The sequence below is a fragment of the Pongo abelii genome, chromosome 7, assembly GCF_028885655.2.
Source record: "Pongo abelii isolate AG06213 chromosome 7, NHGRI_mPonAbe1-v2.0_pri, whole genome shotgun sequence".
In the NCBI taxonomy this organism is placed as follows: Eukaryota; Metazoa; Chordata; class Mammalia; order Primates; family Hominidae; genus Pongo; species Pongo abelii.
Window position 1 is genome coordinate 85512489 of NC_071992.2, and position 18688 is coordinate 85531176.

Consider the following 18688-nt stretch of genomic DNA (forward strand, 5'->3'; position numbering starts at 1 on the left):
TGCTCTCTTTTGTAAACTAAAGAACATCTGGTCATTATATCTCATATTGAATCACTTCACATGTCTCAGAAATAATAAATCCTCTTTCTTATTTTAAAGGAAAGGACATTAACACTTCAACTTTCTACAGATTAGCCTGTGACAGACAGATGGTGGCTCCCAACACGACTGCAATCTCTTATCCCACATGCTCCTCTTATAATGTGTCTTCCAAGTACAGCTGGAATCAATGCCTTCTCCCTGCTGAATTCCTCTCAAGTACAGCTGGAATCAAGGCTTCCTCCCTGATGAATCTGGATGGGAGATAGAGGCAGAGGGTGGGGGGCAGCTTGGGACTAAGGGCATATGTGATCCTATGTAACTTTTGAGGTTAAGTCTTAAAGGGAATACAGCTTCCTTGGAATTTTCATTCACTGAACTTCTGCCGCCATGCTGTGAGGAAGTCCAAGCAGGTACAAGGAGAGTCCAATTTGTAGGTATTCTAGCCTGCAACCCAGCCTACATCCCAGCCAACAGCCAGTAGGAAAGCATGCAGGTGAGCAAGGCTTCAGCTGATTCCAGCCCCCTAGTCGTAGACTCAGCCCTGGGTTTGCGTCTTCCTAGCTGAAGTGCCAGACATCATGGGGTAGATAAGCTGTGTCAATCATACCTTTTATGATTCTGAGCCACAATATTTATGAGCATAATGCCACCAAGTTTGGGATGGTATATAATGCAGCAATAGTAAATAGAACTCCCTGATTCAGAACTCAAGGAAAAAACTGAAAAGGAAGCAAAGAATTAAAGGCTGCTTTCCCTATATTCAAAATAAATATTCCACATTCTGTGCACTAAAGATCACTAGCTTTACTGATAAGTCTCTCAAATTATCATGCAGCTCTTATTAAAGGTACACGTAAAATGAGGAAAAATAGAAACATACTATAATATTTTCTGTCTTCATCCTATGCATAGGCCTCTTTAGGATGCCTTTTCTCTGATGAAATCTCATCTAGGCCGGTCTTTAAGGCTCAAATCAAACACTACAGCAGCTCTGAGGCCTTCCTTCACCTTGCAAAATGCAGTTTGCTCACGTAACATATCTGTATAGCCCTCCACTCTAATACAATTTTTTATTCTAATGTATATATTATACAATAATTATTTGTCTACATGGCTTTTGCCTTCCCTAAGCGCAAGCTCTTTGAGGATAGGAACAGTTCTTTTTTAATCTTTGTATACTAGTGTCTGTAATATACGAGTCACTCATTAAATTTTTGCTGAATAAACAAACAAACCTGGTTATCTGATTTCCAAATCCACAGCAGATAAAACACAGAATATTAGAAAGGAAGAAATGAACTGTTCTTTTTAAAAAGCACACACACACACACGTAGACAGAAAGAGGTAACACTCAGGGAACAAAGATGGAACTAAGTAAAAGCCTAGAATTCTTTAGTGTGGGGTCTACAGTTTACAATTACTTAGTGGAGAGAGACAGGTCAGTATCTTAAAAGATCTCACAGATCTCAGCGAATTTTTGCACATTTCAAGTAAGTTTAGTAAAGAGGGAAATACTACTCATTTTATAAGTATTTCTCTTAAGTGACTACTTTTAAAATTGGAGGTGCCTTTTAAAGGAATAAAAAACAGAACCAGGCAAGAGATCTCATTTTCTGGAGGTTTTATACAGTTACTGTTTCACAATAATATCGCTGTCTTTATATTATTTTTGTTCCTCCCCCTTGTTCTTAATGTCCCTGTTTTGGTTACACTTCAGACTACTTTTTCCCTCCCAAATGACCCAAGCTGCTATCACATCTGTTTGGGTTGTAGCACAGAGCTACTCAGTGTGCAACTCCAATATTTTGGCAAACTCCCTCCAACAGGCCAACATTTTTTTTTTTTTGAGACGCAGTTTCGCTCTTATTGCCCAGGCTGGAGTGCAATGGCACCATCTCAGCTCACCGCAACCTCTGCCTCTGGGGTTCAAGCGATTCTCCTGCCTCAGCCTCCGGAGTAGCTGGGATTACAGGCACGCACCACCACACCTGGCTAATTTTGAATCTTTAGTAGAGATGAGGTTTCTCTATGTTGGTCAGGCTGGTCTCGAACTCCCGACCTCAGGTGATCTGCCTGCCCCAGCCTCCCAAAGTGCTGGGATTACAGGCATGAGCCACCACGCCTGGCCAAGGTCAACATTTTTTTAAAAGCAGCACAATACATAAAGAATGACAAGAACAAGGAGAATGTCATCAAGTCTGTCTGTAAGACATTTCAGGAAAACTTTTTTTTAGATGGCAGAGTTTTGCTCTTGTTGCCCAGGCTGGAGTGCAATGCTGCAATCTCAGCTCACTGCAACCTCTGCCTCCCAGGTTCATGCGATTCTCCTGCCTCAGCCTCCCGAGTAGCTGGGATTACAGGTGCACGCCACCACACCGAGCTCATTTTTGTATTTTTAGTAGAGATGGGGTTTCACCATGTTGGGTGGGCTGGTCTCGAACTCCTGACCTCAGGTGATCTGCCCACCTCGGCCTCCCAAAGTGCTGGGATTACAGCCATGAGCCACTATGCCCAGCCATTTCAGGAAAATTTTTACAAAAAATAAAATAAAAATCTGAGTCACATATTATTTCAGGTTCATAAGTCACCTTAAAATTGCCCAGATTTGTTAAACAAAAAGGTCTATGACCAGTGTCACTTTTCTTTCCATTCTTTTTTCTATCTTCTAAGTATATGACTTCCCAGTTTTAAATATTAATTCCACAAAATAATATCTGCATTATTTTTAAGCAGCATTTTCTGTCCTGGGGTTGGGAGATGTTGTCTAGGTCTCTATGTCCCATTCAGAAAAGTGCAGGGCCTGATTCAAGGCCATTAGCCTAACAATGACTCTAAGAGTACTTACTTTGAGTCAGAGGAGATAACTTCATTTTGTTTTGCTTTTTCCAAAGCTTAAAAGTTTCAAGCCAAGTGTTTTTCTGGAGTTATTCAAATGCTTGTGATAATTCTTATCGTCTTCTTGGGTGACAAAATCTTTCCTGCCCCCTACTCTTACACCAAGGTTTCTGTATCTACAATTAAGAATATAATTATGAGGCCAGGCACAGTGCCTCACACCTATCATCCCAGCATTTTGGGAGGCCGAGGCGCAAGGATCACTGAGCCCAGTCCAAGACCAGCCTGGGCAACACAGCAAGCCCCATCTCTATGGAGAAAAAAAAAAAAATTAGTCCGACATGGTGGCGCACACCTGTGGTCCCAGCTACTCAGGAGGCTGAGGTGAGAGGATCACTTGAGCCTAGGAGTTTGAGGCTGCAGTGAGCTATGATCCGTGCCACTGTACCCCAGCCTGGGCTACAGAGGAAGACCCTGTCTCTAAAACAACAATAATAAATACATACATACATATGAAGAATATTACTACTACTACTTCTCCACTGGATTACGTGAGTGAGACTGACCAGGTACCTCTCTCTGGTGTCTACTACATACCTATGAATGATTTTTATATTTATGATCTATTTCTCAAAGTGAGAAGGCACCCCTGTGCACACTGTGATTCAAGAGGGAAGAGAGGGCTCTACCACACTTCTAGTAAGATCCTAAAGTACGAAAGAGAAAAGGTAAGGTTAGGTATAAAGTAAAGAAGACGGAAATAATTATAGGACAGGAAAAGTCAACAGGGAGAACAGATGAAGACACTGCAAAGAAAAACAAAAGAGAGAAACTTCCAAATTCAAAGTTATGAAGTAGTCAAGTATTTAAGAAATTGAAGTTACTATTGCTCTGAAAAGCTCCAGGAAATTTTTGTCTCCATAATGTTACTCCAAATAAGTGTTTGAATAAAAGCTTTCTATTTAGCCAAGGGGGCTGCAAAATTAGTGTTTCAATTTCTATCCCCCTCCTTAATCTGAGCCTAAAACAGAAATCTACTTCCCAGGAGGGAAAAAATATCTCAAGTTGTTAGACGGTAAATGTCTCATGGTCAGATACCACCTCTTCATTTGAATCTCCTTATGATCTGCCAGTAGAAAGTTTGTCTAGGCCCAGACCTACAGACTTCAGAAGGAACATGCCATGAAAAGGTCCAAGGATGCCATCATCTCAAGCAATAAGCTCTCAAAGGTTGGCTGTGCTTCTTCAGCCCTGATCAAACTCAGTAACACATTAACAACTTAATTTCCTAACATTTCTGGAGAAACTGAAGTCTGACACCCCAAAATTGATAGAACAATTGCATCCTCTTCAGGACAATTGACTTAGACTCTTTAAAAAGTCTAAACAAACAAAACAAACCACGGGAACTGGTCCACCTTAAAAGAGATGAAAGGGAGAGAACAAAATGCAATGAGTGAACTTGATTAGATCCTTGTTTGAAAAACAAAGCTGTAACAGCCATTTTGGGGACAGCTGGAAAAACTGAAATAGAGCTGATATTAGATGATATTAGTTCTCATAGGTTTAATAATGGTACTGTGTGTGGTTACCTAAGATAATGCCTTGATTTTAAGGCAATGCACTTTATGGATGAAGAATCATATCTGTAATTTACTTTGAAATGGTTTATCCAATATACATACTCACAACCACACCGTGGAGAGGGTAGGAGGAGAAAGAAAAAACATTTATAGCAAAATTTATTTAGGGATTCACTGTACTATTTTTCAACCTGTGTGTTGGAAAATGTTCATAATAAAAAGTTGGGACCAAAGAAATCCTTAGTCCTCCCTAAACCCCAATACTTTTCTAGCAGGTTTTTTGTCAGGAACTGAAAACAAGAACACACTGAAATAACAGTATTTAGCCTCTCGCTCTACCACATTATTAAAGGATCAGGGGAACTAGGAAGGGAACAGGACACTGCACAAAGCGCCGCCCACTTTTCCATCTGAGTCACACAGTGTTTCTATGATTTAACATTCATTGGTTGGTGGCAGAAAATGAATAGATGACAGACAGATGGATAGCCTTCTGACTTATTCTGCAAATAAAAAGATCCCACAAAATAAGAAATTATTATTAAAAGGAGAAATTTGGGAAGAACATTGAGAACATTTTTACAAGTGTTGCCACAAGTATATATTAATGTGTGAACTGGAAGGTCTTTGCTCCTTGGATAGTTGTAGAATTTCATTATTTATCTATTAAGACATCAGCCCTTAAATGATGCCTTCATTCTCTTTTTTTATCACTTCTTCAATGGAAGTAGTTAAGTGCCAACCCTGTTATACTTTCTTTGTATTTGGTTTTGTTTTATTACCTTTTCAGAACTACTGAATTTCCCCAAGGTTTTCTTTACCTTTTCCTCCTCTATCCACTATAAACTGATATTATTAATCCCTCTTCTCACTCCAGTGGCAAAATATTCTGCAGGGGAAAATTTAATAAGTTCAGGTGTGAAAAATGTCCAATTTTACTGAAGTGACAAAGCCAAAAATTTAATTCTTTATTGTTTCTGATTTGAAGGTAAGAGGACTGCCTTCCTTTTCCATAGAACGTTTTTAATAAAATCTGTAACTGACCTATTAAACAACTTACTAATAACCTTTGAATACTTTTGGACTCCCTCTCTTTTTGTTTGGATTGAGTTATTAAGTAAACTAAGATCAGTAATACAAACTCTCAAAATAATTGAGTTTTATGACAGAAGGCTGCTTCCTAAATTTTAGAATAACTCATCATTTTCTCTGGCCAAATTAAAGATCGTGAGCTTGCATGGTCAACATATGTTCACAAAAGGCCAGGTACAAAGGTTCACGTAAAGGGCAGAAATGGGGAAAACTGGGTTCATGACAGACCCCTCTATTAAGTGTTTGAGGATATTATTCTATAATGCATGGGGAATTACATTATTAGAAAACGAATATCTGGGGGAAGATCAATCTATTAATGACTCAAAGCAGAGAAGGAGGTCCTGTTAAATATCAGTCCAAAACACAGTTTTAAAATGAAAGCCTTCATGCTGTCTTCTATACACTATTTGGGTGGATGGGAAAATGAATAGTGTGTGTGTGTAAATATAGAGATATTCTCCATCCTTACTATCTCCCCCCTGTTCGCAAACTAGCAAGAAAATAATTTCCTAAGTCATCCAGACAATATACACCATTTTAGGCATATTTACAGGACACAACATACAAACTGTAATTAATATCAGACTAGTCAAAGAATTTTAGTTCACAGTTTTTCTCCTGACATTAAACTTCAAAGAATGTATATCAAAAGATCTAATTTGTTTTACTAACAATGTTATGAAATAATCATCCATATATTTATGTAAACCTTACAAAAAGAGCTTTTATTTATTTATTTATTTATTTTTTGAGATGGTGTCTCGCACTGTCACCCAGGCTGGAGTGCAGTGGCGCGATCTCAGCTTACTGCAAGCTTCACCTCCCGGGTTAATGTCATTCTGCCTCAGCCTCCCAAGTAGCTGGGACTACAGGTGCCCACCACCATGCCCAGCCAATTTATTTATTTATTTATTTATTTTGCATTTTTAGTAGAGACAGGCTTTCACTGTGTTAGCCAGGATGGTCTCGATCTCCTGACCTCATGATCCGCCTGCCTCGGCCTCCCAAAGTACTGGGATTAAAGGCATGAGCCACCACGCCTGGCCCAAAAAAACTTCTTGTAGTAAGTAGCCTATTCCTCTTGAGTAACAAGTATCATAAACTGACTACTCAGTTTGATACGTGATAAACTACTAGTATCCTTAAAAATCTTTCAAGCTGCAATGGCATGTACTCACAACTCTTCATTTATTCCATATATACCTTCATTAATTTGCAGACTTACACCATGGCTACTCTTTGCACTGATGTTTTCCATCTGCATGGTCCAAACATTTTCTGCCTACATTCATACAGCAACTCTCAATATTCCTGCAAGGTTCTCCTTAGGCTGCCTCCAGTTTCTTTCCATATGCGTTTTTTTCCTCCATTATACACTCAATTAATTCCTTTCTTGAAAGGAGTAAACATCTATGAAAACCTGTGGTAGTCCCAGAAAATGTGGGATTAAGCTCCCAGGGACACCTGAACCTCAAAAGGAAATAGGAAGGAGATGGGAAAGGGAAAACTCTCTTTACCCCTCGGTGGGAAGACGTTGCCTCCCCTCACTCCTTCCAAGGGCCCTAGAGGTACGCAAGCCCAGTGAAGACAGGGAACTCAGCCTCTGAAAACCACAAGCCCCAGAAAGCCTTCCCTTGCCTTAGGACTACCTACTCTTTATCTGATCTTGGGTGCAGGTGTGCCCCCACTTCTGTCCTAAGAAGGGGAAAACAATCCCCCAAATGCTCAGTCTGGTAACACAGAGGATGAGGGCAGAAGAGCTTTGGGGCTTAGTGGTGCTTGAAGGGCACAGGCCATCAGCATTGCCATCCTGTTCCACAATTAAGGATTCAGATCAAAAGGCTCTCTCTATACATGAGCTCCTGGTGGGATATCCTGAATCGTACAATTGTAGTGCAAGTTAGCATCTAGAGCCTCCACCTGCTGAGACTTGTCCCATCCTCTATCTACCTACCAAAGGCTCCCTCTTTTCCTCTCTTCTTCCCTCCCCACCAAAGGTCAGCAGCTGGCCCCCAACATCCCCCACCCCTACCCACACACACAGTGAGAGGAGGCAGGGAACAGCTGAGGCCTCTCCTAGTAACTCCTACGTAGTTCATGACGCCTGCAAGAGTCTCAGATCACCCTGAAACCCACAGGCAGGGCCAGGCCAGCTGTGCCCAGGCCCAGTTCCTTCCTGCCCAAGCCTTTGCTTCCCTGGAGCCTAAAATCTGGGCTCCCCTTGTCCTCTGGCTCTCTTCTCCGCTAAATGTGTTTTCTTAAAGTGAAAATACTTAATACCAGAAATGAGATAATAAACGATCGTGAGAATGCTGCTATTGATTGCATGAGCGTCCTTTAACCAGGAAATAATGCTCCAGTTTTGTTTTCCAATGCCCTTCAACGTCCAGGCATTTTGTTGACTTCTATTGTTGTTTTAACTGTCAACACGTTCAGTCAGCGAATATAATGTCATTTTTTTGTATTACATGTAACAGCTTAGAATATTCCATTCTATTAGGATCGTTAATTAATTGTACAACCCTTTGCTTAAAATAAAAAGTAGCACAGCATAAGGAAAAGATAGTCATGTGGTTTCCCATTTCCTTCACTAGGTTGCATGATGTACTATCTATTTAGAAAAGAGTACAGTGGTGCTCAAATACAATAAAATAATATGTTTTTGTTTTTGTTTTTGAGACGGAGTTTCGCTCTTGTTGCCCAGGCTGGAGTGTGATGGCGCGATCTTGGCTCACCACAACCTCCGCCTCCTGGGTTCAAGCAATTCTCCTAACTCAGCCTCCCAAGCAGCTGGGATTACAGGTGCCCGCCACCATGCCCGGCTAATTTTGTATTTTTAATAGAGATGGGGTTTCTCCATGTTGGTCAGGCTGGTCTCCAACTCCTGACCTCAGGCGATCCGCCCACCTTGGCCTCCCAAAGTGCTGGGATTACATGCGTGAGTCACTGCACCTGGCCAAAGTAACATGTTTAAATGAAATAAATATTTTTACATCACACTTGTATGAAAAAGCCTTAAGGAATCAAAACATGAATATTACTTAAAACAGTAACAAGAACACCACACAAAATAAGTCTCAAAATAGAATTACAGAAGTTGAAAATATACTGAGAAACTCCAAAGAGGCAGGCATTCTTCAAGATTTAGCAATTTGACTACAGTTTTCACCAATCTTAAATTGTCTTAATATTTTCAGCTAACACCATTTTGATGGCTTTAATCACCACTTTCATGACATCTAACACTGTAGGGTTTATAACAATATCCTTAAACAGGGAAAAAATAAAATACAGATACAAAAGCTAAGGAATGTAATACTCGATCCTACTACAACAGAAGCTCAGCCCCAGTCTTCTGAACCACAATGCTGTCCAGCAACTAACTCCAACAAGAAATCAGCCAATACCTCACTACCCTTGGGTTAAGCGATCTTAACACAGGTGCAACATAACTGCTTTCTTAACAAATAGCTGGCTTCTTCACTAAGTGCTTTTGGCAGAGTAAATCTGTTTGGTAAAGGGGAAACTGTAGATCACGATCAGACATGATCTACACACATGAAATCTTTAATGATAGTAACAGACTTCCCCCATAATCTTGATTGTATTCTTTTCACTACCACTTATATTTAATCTTCAACTTGAAGAAAAAATTAAAGTCAGGGAAGAAGAAAGATAAAAGGAGGTAGAGGAGAAAGATGTGCAAAGATTCATACCCAAAGTGAAGTGGTCAGAAGTTTGAACCATTATTTATCATTCCACCCTGATGTCAAAGCACTGCGTAGTAAGTGGTCAGCTACTGGAGTCTGGTCTTAATGCCAGGCACACCCTATGCTACATCCAGAACAGGCTGCTGGCACAAGATGGCAGATGCAGGACAGCAGAACCGCCTCAAGCACCGGCAAGCCCCCAATGCCTGTCTCCATAACTACAACCCGCTTCTGTAATTTCCAGAAATGCTGTAATATTAGGTTAAATTTGTAGAAATTCATATACTCCCGACATTCAATTCTACTACGGAATTTCCGTATTCCTTATTTAGGAATCTAAAAACATTTTGACAATAACTGAAAGCTTTTCATTTTTAAGCATATTAACAGTACAATTAGAAATTTTAAGATAAGTTAATATTAAATATTCTGACAAATGCTACTATAATACCAAAGACAAGGGAAATCGTTTCATATTTAAATCATGAACTGATTTTATAAGCAGGAATGATCTGCTAGTAAAGACAATCTTCATTTAGACGGGGACTTCAATGGGCAGAGATCAGTCAGCACCAACAGGAACTACCAGAACTAACACTCTCCAAGTTAAGCCTTGGAAGGTTTTGGGTCATATTTCATATGCACACACTAAATGAATAATAGAAAATACCGTGCATTATATTCTCGTCGATGACAACAGGTCTTCAGTCTCAGCAGCTGGAACACTGTAAGCAACGCATGCTGATCCTACATGTGCAGGTGAAAGAGTTCCCTGAAAGCTCTCCGCGCTCCGTGCAAACAATTGAGCAGACAGAAGAATTCCACAAATAGCAGAGCAGAAGTCAGATGACTGAATATATTATCAGTCTTCTTTTTGGGACTACAATACCTCAACACCTAGTCATCCATGCTACATGATTACAAAATATCCGCAAAACATGCATCACACAATCTGCGCACAACAGTTAAACAATACTAGAATTAAATGTTTTAAGGACATAAGAAGCCAAATACCTGTATCAGCATTCTATCCTTTCTAAGCCTATATCCTCTACAGTGCTCTGTCAATCTATGTTCTACCTATCCCCCACAATCAAGTTTTCTGGAGCTTTATTTTCTGAGCTTTTTATTGTGAGAACAATAGGCAACCAGAATATGCTCTTGCAAAATACACTCCCTACTCTTTTCCTTTTCACTAGCAGAGAATTACTGATCTATGTTACTTCAATAAAGCACTGGGTAAGAGAGCTAACAAGAACAGGTTTCTACCTCTCAATGCTACAGTAAGAAACATATAAGAGTACTGTAGGGGCATCTTTGCCCTGCACTTCGTTTTCAGTAAGCACTCAATAAATGTTAACTATTTTACTTCACCCATATAATTCTTATTTCCTGAAAATTAAAAGAAAAAATCTATAATTTCAAGAATTGTTAAAAACTGAGCTGATGACTAAAAAAGCTAGACACTATTCGTGGGTCTTAAAATAAATAACCTCTGTGCAGGTATAAGCCCTCCTTAAGGCAACAGTCTGGAAGATGCCTCTGATACAATTTGCAGGACTGGAACTATTCAAATCTATTCATCCTTCTTACGGACTTAACAAGTAGACTGAGCCTTATAATGTCCCACAAATATTTGCTTTATCAGATTCCTAAAAGAAAGACGTTTTCAGATTCAACCATTCCCTCTGATGTTTATGATTTATTTCCCCCACTTAGTGGCCAAGTTAATTTTTCCTCCCAAAGTTTTGCTCACAGGCACAGGACTTAAACTCACTTTAAGCTTCAGCCTCCTTCTGGAAAATGGAGGTAACCTCTATTTTATAGGTTGTGGCAAGAATCAAAGAATGAAGCACATATCAAAAAAGCCTGTATCAGGTTGCTGGCACTCAATGATAGCTGCTATTACCATTTATGTTATCATTGTTACTCTACTAATACAGGCCTTTTAGTCAAGAGCAAGAATGGGCCAGATGCAATAGCTCATGCCTGTAATCTTAGCACTCTGTGAGGCTGAGGAAGGCAGATCACTTGAGGTCAGGAGTTCAGGACCAGCCTGGCCAACATGGTGAAACCTCATCTCTACCAAAAAATACAAAAATTATCTGGGAGTGGTGACATGCGACAGCAGTCCCAACTACTCAGGAGGCTTAGGTGAGAGAATCGCTTGAACCCGGGAGGCAGAGGTTGCAATGAGCTGAGATCACGCCACTGCACTCCAACCTGGGTAACAGAGTGAGACCCTGTCTCAAAAAAGGGAAAAAAAAAAAAAAAAAAAAAAAAAAGAGCAAGAACAAGCTACATCTAGAAAAACTGACAACCATAGCAGAATACTTGCACAAGGCTGCACTCAGGAGCATTCCATCCTTTAGAAATCTAGGTAGTTAAGGCCCAAAATAAGTAGCCCTAAAGCAGCAACAATCCACAGGCAACGCCTATCACCTTCGCCCAACTAAAGAGTGCCATCCTTACCATACACCACACAGGACTCAAGGACAGAGAGCACACAACACGATTCCAGAGGAAATAAAAATAATTATAAATATTCATACCTTCATTAAATGAAATCTATTTGATCGTAAGCTAATCAGTTAAGGGGACATTTAACTATATTTTTATTATAAACATTTCAACCCCATTTTCAGGGAAAAGACAACCCAAACCCAAATCAAAGCACAATGTGCTGACATTATATAATTAAAATTACATACACACAAAAAGAAGAGATCTTTAGTACTAAAGCAAATTGAAATTAAGGCATATATGTCCCCTCCCACCTCCCCAACCAAAAAAAGTGGTCACCCACTCTATGTTCCCCCTTTAATCACTGGCTCTGTAATGGATGGTTTATACTATCGAAGTACACTGAAAAGGCCAGGACAGAGTACTCATCAAATGACTAAATGAAAAAATGAATGAGGCAATAGTAAAGTCAGACAAGAAGGCAAACACAAGGTCCAAAAAGCCCAAAATGATGGCCAGGTACAGTGGCTAATGCTTTTAATCCCAGCACTTTGGGAGGCCAAGGGGAGAGGATCGCCTCAGCCCAGGAGTTTAAGACCAGCCTGGGGCAACATGGCAAGACTCATCTCTACAAAAAATATCAAAAATTAGCTAGGCGTGGAGACACACAGCTGTAAGTCCCAACTACTTGGGAGGCTGGGTCAGGAGGATCGCTTGAGCCTAGGAGGTCAAGGCTACAGTGAGCTGTGATCATGCCACTGCACTCCAGCCTGGATGACAGAGTGACACCATATCTCAAAATAATAATATAATAATAACAACAACAGCAAGACCAAAGTAAGATTTAAGTTGGCCAGGGGAACTCAAACAATTCGAAATTGGCTGCCTACAAAGCATAAATTCTGCCAGAATTAACAGGCTAATTTCAATTCTCCAAGTATCTGTCAGCTGATGCCTAGTCAAAGTAAAGATTTTTTTTTTCCTTTAGAACATTTAACCAGTTGCGAATAACTTCTACCTACATGATTCTGTGTCCAAAGCCTCAAAAACAGCTATGTAAAACACCACCATAGGTTCTCTTGTCATTTAATTCTTCTCTAGAAATTTCCAACCAGAGAACCAACTGAAAATTATCCTAGAATCAACATTTCCACAATTGCATTATGTCATCACAGCCATGGGGACCCAGAAATGTGGTCATTGATCAATATTTCATAGAGTAAACACATAAAATCTTTGCCCTAAAAGCTAACAGTATTAGGATCTACCTGCAGACCACCTAGTCTTTTAATTTCAGTTGCCTTCATAGTTTACCTTTAAGATCTCCACTCCTTTTCATAATCAGTTTTACCACAGCTAAGAGAACTACACCAGCTTCTAAAATATCCACAAAAGTCACATTCTCACCTCTATCTAGAAATTAGCATCTAGAATCCATAAAGATGTGTTTTCTTTATGATGTCTGAATTGAAGGTCTGCAACATTAAAATTGTATTTCATAGCTTTTCCAGACATTACTTGTAATAGACTTTAGAGAGTAATATGACATATTTTTACAGCTTGCAATTCATAAAACCCTACTAGAAGCCTTTAAAAACAAAAAAGGAAAAACACAAACACCTAGAACACAAACACTTAGAACCTTTTTTGTTTGTTTAGAAAAGTAAGGCATAGAGAGGTAAAATTACCCTTAAATATGAAAGGGTACAAAAAAACTGAAGGTTTTCTTCCGTTTTCCCTTAAATGGCTTTCATTTTTGGTGTGAACTATAGTCTTATTCTTTCACTACGGAAAAAGATCCTGATTTGTTGCTGATTTTACGATTTGCTGCAATAAAAGACCAATACCTTAAAGTAGTGACTTATTTTCTCCCTCCTATTCTCTTAATCTAAAATCAATAAAGCATGTAATAACATATATTACTAAACAAAACTACATACACAAAATACTAAAGTTAGTAATTTCTTAAATAGCAGTTTTTTCATAACAATAAATAAGCATTAACTTTGCTTTTAAATATAACTTCGATCATGACACAATAATGGCCAAAATATCAAATGAGGGCATGCTGTGCATTTCAGAAAAATTGTTTAAAGAGACCATCCCCTTTTGTATTTTCCTTTACTATCCAATACCCTAAAGAGTGCTTAAAGAATTGCTTTTAAACTCAATACAACACAAACAATTTTTCCTAAGAAATCCAAGCTGTCAACTTATGGGTCACATTTCAACCTTATGTAATTTGAAACAGCTACGGTACTGAATCCTTAAATACAGGGCATATAATGGAAGGACTGCTCACAGATCCTTGATGTTACTGAAGCTTGGAAAGCTTTAATAAGATACAACTATAAATAAAGACAACTAAGAAGCATTACCCCTTTATCCACAGCCCAAATCCCTCTCCAAGCCTTACATTTTATATTTCCAATAAAATGCTCTTCTAACACTAAGCCAGTCATTTAAATTATATGTTACCAATGAAGGGTTAAAATCCAAAACATATTAACCACTCAAAACATAATAAATCCGTAATTGGTGAGCTCTTTTTCTACCCTTCTGCTTCAGTATACTGACATCTAAAAGTCAAAGAACTCCTCTGTTTAAGACTGAAATTCCCAGGAGGAAGGAAGCTCAGATCCAGTCTGAGAGCACACAATGGAATCACAGCTGACGATGCACATCTTTTTCTAGATGTCTCCATATGCTTGAGAGGTTTTTTTCCCCCCAAGCCAGGCATTAGGAGACTTGGTTCTCCCTGCCACCAAGAATCTGAGCACATTTTCAAGGATTGTTGCAGAGAATTAAGTAAAATAATGTGTTGCTCTTAAGCATACAAAAGAGAGAAGGGCATATGTCAGAGTGCCCATAAGTAACTAAATTAACAAATGGTGGAGGGTTTTGAATGTTGTCAAATTTTGAATGTTGTTTCTAATACTCCTTACCTCTGTCAGTCTAAGTAAGTGTTTGGTTTACCTTCTCTGTTTTTACTATTTTATTACAAACAACATCTCAAGAGCTACAGCAAAATGCAATTAACTCTTATCTACATGCACCCAAAATGATCCTAAATTGGGAATTCTCATGGTAAATTTGAAAACAATATATTACAACAGAACACATTTATAAGGTCTGGCAAATACTGTTCCTTGAACTGCAGTCCCCTTCAATTCTTTCTTAGCAACCCAAGATTAATAAAAGCTTGACTATAGAAAAGATACATATTTTCCACACAAGATACCTAAAAGAAAACACTCCCAAAATTAAATTCATGGGATACTTATGACAAAAATCAATGAATTCATTCTTAATCTAACACTTTTCATTCTTTGAACTCCCAAAGATTCTACAAATTCCAGGTGAGAAAGGGAGCATTACTTCTGTCAGTGTGCCTAACCTCACCAACAAAGAACAGGAACACACACACACACGCGCGCACACACACGCTTTGTAGCAGCTGCTTTCTTTTTAAAAGACTGCTATTCCTGCAGAGCAACCTGTGATCTTTACAGAGAATCAAAGACCTCTGTTCCTAAAAGTCAGTTGAGAAAGCCACTTGACTGAACGCGCAATAAACAGTTAAAACCAAAGATGTCTCCAAAGCTTGTATAAACCAGAAAAGTACCCACACACTATACAATTCAGCAGTGTTTAAGAAAATTAAAATTATTTTTAAGAATCTTTTGTGTGGGAGTAATCTGGGAAACTACATTTTACTCAGACTTTTTCCTGTAGACAAATATTCTTTGATTAGCTTTGCTCCTTAAATACCCACACTTAATGTTTCAATCAGTGATGCTTTAGTTCCCAATTTCATTTTGTTTACCCAAGAAAGAGCAAAAAGAAAAAAAAATGCATACCATAAACCACAACTTTTTTTTTTTTTTTTTAATGACATCCCCAAATGCCGAAGTTTCAAGTGCACTTTGGGAACTGGCGCTCTAATTAAACAAGGAACCAGTGAAGCCATTACGAACAATGATGCTTTCTACTACCAATAATCAGTTGACGTGATACTACTCTGATGCCTTCATTCTCAAGGTTCTTTCAAATTTCATTGTCCCCATTCTGGCGTAGCTGAGTGAAACCGAGATAGAGGTAAACGGGTAACTTCTGTCTTCTGTGACCCTTAGCATGTAAACCGGACGCTGAGGTCCAGGACATGATCACTACAGCATATGCCATTTTAGAAACCGGCCTCGGGGAGTTACTGCCACATCCTAAAGTGGCTTTAGACTTCGTCGTGTCTAAGACAACGTCTATTTCGGCACGAAAGACATACAGGACCTCGAGTGCGTCGGCAGCCTCTCCGGGTCGGAGCCCCTCTAAGTGACACAACCCCAGAAATCAAGGAGCGGGTGACTCGGGGATGGACAAGAGTAGCTCGCTCTCGGCGTCTCCATGACTCCCCCGCCCCGCATGCAACTCTGCTCTAACTGGTGCGGAGAAACCCCGCCCCCTTCCTTCCTCCAGTCCGCACGATTGGCTCACCGACACCCGGCAGGTCAGCTTCCTGCCTTCGATTGGCTCACTGCCCCATCAGTCAGACGCAGCGAGATTCGGGTCGGTGGGAGGGGAAGGCGTCGGAGGAGGTGGAGAGGGAGTGGGATTAGAGGACGAGGTGGCGGAGGAAGGTGTTCAGGCCCCGTGTCTGGTTTGGGAAAGTTTCCCTTACCAGTGACGGACCCAGAACGCGGGAGGCCCAGTCCAGCTCCGGGCCAGCGGAAGGAGGCTCCGGTCCCCGATTCCCGCCCCTCGGTCCCGCAGGCCCCGGAAACCACTAGAGGGAGGGGGAGAGGGAGGGGCCATCTAACCCGGGACCGACCCACCCCCAGTCTCGGAAGAGGCGCCTCTGGGACTCCCCCGAGGGGAGGAGGCGGGGAGCGCAGCCGGCAGCGACGACCCCGGCCCCCTCCCCCAGCACCCCCCAGGGGCCCGAGACAGCCGGGTCCCCGTGCCCGGGGCGTGACCGTCGCGAGGCGGCCGCAAGGGCCCCTCCCGCTTCCCGCCTGGGGCCCCGAGGGCCTGTCCCTTCAGGGGCGGGGAGAAGGGGGCGAGAAAAGGGGGCGCTGGCGAGCCAACCCGGAACCTCCCGGTCCGCCTCCCGCCCCCGGCCCCAGCCCCGGCCCCAGCGCGCCTTCTGCACACACGCCCGCACCCAGAAAGTTCAGTCAGGGGCGAGCCCGGCTCGGCGCCGCCGGGGCCCGGCCCCCGGCTCCCCGCCCCCACCACGGCCCGGCCTGCTCGGCCCCTGCGCGCCGCCCGCCCCGCCCGCCGCAGCTCCTTCCCGTCCGCCCGCGGCGCTCGGCGCCCCTCGCCCCCCGCCCCCGGCGCTGACACGGGCCCGGGCCGCCCGCCGGGCCGCGGGTCCCCTTCCCCGCCCGGTGCTGCAGCTCGCCGGCCGCCCCGACACCCCGCTTCACCTTCACACACCCCCAGCACTTCCCGAGTCCTGCCTCCCCTCGCCCGGCTCCCACTCTCCGCTGCAGCCGCTCCGCGCTTCCATTAAAGAATGCACCTTCCCGGGATTCACCTTCTCGGCTCTGCCGCGCTGCCCCCGAGGGGTTAGAGCCTCGGTCTCCGCCGACCCCGCACCGGGCTGGGCAATGGGCACTCGCTCCTCGGGGCGGGGGCCGCGCCCGCACTCCCGGCCTCCCCGCCGCGCCTCGGCGCTCACCTCTCGCCCGCGCCGCAGGCTGCAGCCTCCGCCCGCCTCGCGCTCCGGGACTCGTCTCCTGAGCTCTCGCAAGGCGCTGGAGCGCCTCCTTTCTCTCCCGGGGACTCCGCGTCTCCCCGTCGCTTCCCGCCCTCCCCACCCCCCAAGCCCCAACTCCCCAGCGTCGCTGCGCCTCCGGGATGCAACTCCCGTTTTCCGCGCACTCCGGCGGCGGTCCCCGCACACAAAAACAGCCTCTCGGAGGCGCACGGCTCTGTCGGAGCTCGGCGCAAGAAGGGCAGTCGCGGCCGGGGGGTGGGGACGCGGCGCCCCCCGCCTGCCGCCCGCCCCCCGCCCGCCCTCGCGGCCCCGGGAGAAGGCGCGGTTACCGGCTCGGGTCGGTCACGCCGTCAGGTGCCGGCTGCCGTCGGCGCTGACCTTCGCCGCCGAAGCTGTAGCCGAGGCTGCGGCCGCCATGTTCCCGTGTTAATAACTGCTGCCTGGTTGTTTATTTCAATGGAGATCCTCCCCCAACTCCCTCCTCCTCCTCCTCCTCCTCCTCCTCCTCCGCGTCTCCGCACTTGCGGAGAGACAGACCGCGCGAGCTCACGAGCAGGGGAGGGGGCTCGGGAGCCAGGCCGTCCCTCCCTGTGCCTCCCCGGCAGTGGCCGCCGCCAAGTCCTGTCACCGGGAAAAGGACGGAGCGGAAACTTGCCTCTCGCGCCCCCGAGGAAGGGGCAAAGGTGGACGCAGGGTTGTCCGGGGAGCAGCCCCTGGCCGCGGGGTCCGCAGCATCTCCGTCGGCAGAGTCCTCTGAGAAGGCGGCCCGGGGAGAGGTGAAGAAGAGTAAGGGGATAGGGGACAAAATGGGTGACTGTGGTAGAGGGAGGGTGACCTAGGGGTGACTGTAACTGAAGAGAGAGTCAACAGAGGACTGCATGGGAGGGCAAAGGGCAATGCCAAAAAGAAAACTAGCGACTGGGACGGGCCTAGGCCGCTGAGTTAGAGGCAGTGGGGCCTGGGGGCTGCAGACGGCAGGGACGGTGCCCCAAGACGAAGATCGGGGAGAGCCGAGTTCCAGGGTCGCCAGCAGAGGACCCTCGCGCCCGTCCGGCCGGGCCCCTCGGCCAACACCCTGCACCCCCTCGGGCGCACCTCACCCTACCCAACTCCCGGTCCTGCCGCTGCTCCCCGGAGGCGCCTCCCCGGAGGCGCCCCGCATCCGTCAAGTCCCCTACGGCTCCAACAGGGAGAGGCTTCTCCCATTGCAGTCGTATCTCCAGAGGGGATGGAGAGGCTGTGG

The 18688-nt window shown here is 43.8% G+C and overlaps 1 protein-coding gene across 34 annotated transcripts in view; it reads right to left on the reverse strand.

The window, feature by feature from the left end:
* NCOA2 (nuclear receptor coactivator 2) overlaps positions 1-18228 on the reverse strand; it is a 295898-nt gene extending 277670 nt beyond the window's left edge. For 6 of the 34 annotated variants that reach the window (XR_010141196.1, XR_010141180.1, XR_010141183.1 and 3 more), the window contains exon 1: positions 17263-17394. The gene's annotated coding sequence lies outside the window, so the exon portion shown is untranslated. The other 28 variants (XR_010141179.1, XR_010141190.1, XM_054561746.2 and 25 more) reach the window with 12 other exon arrangements.
* Between the last annotated feature and the right edge of the window lie 460 nt (positions 18229-18688).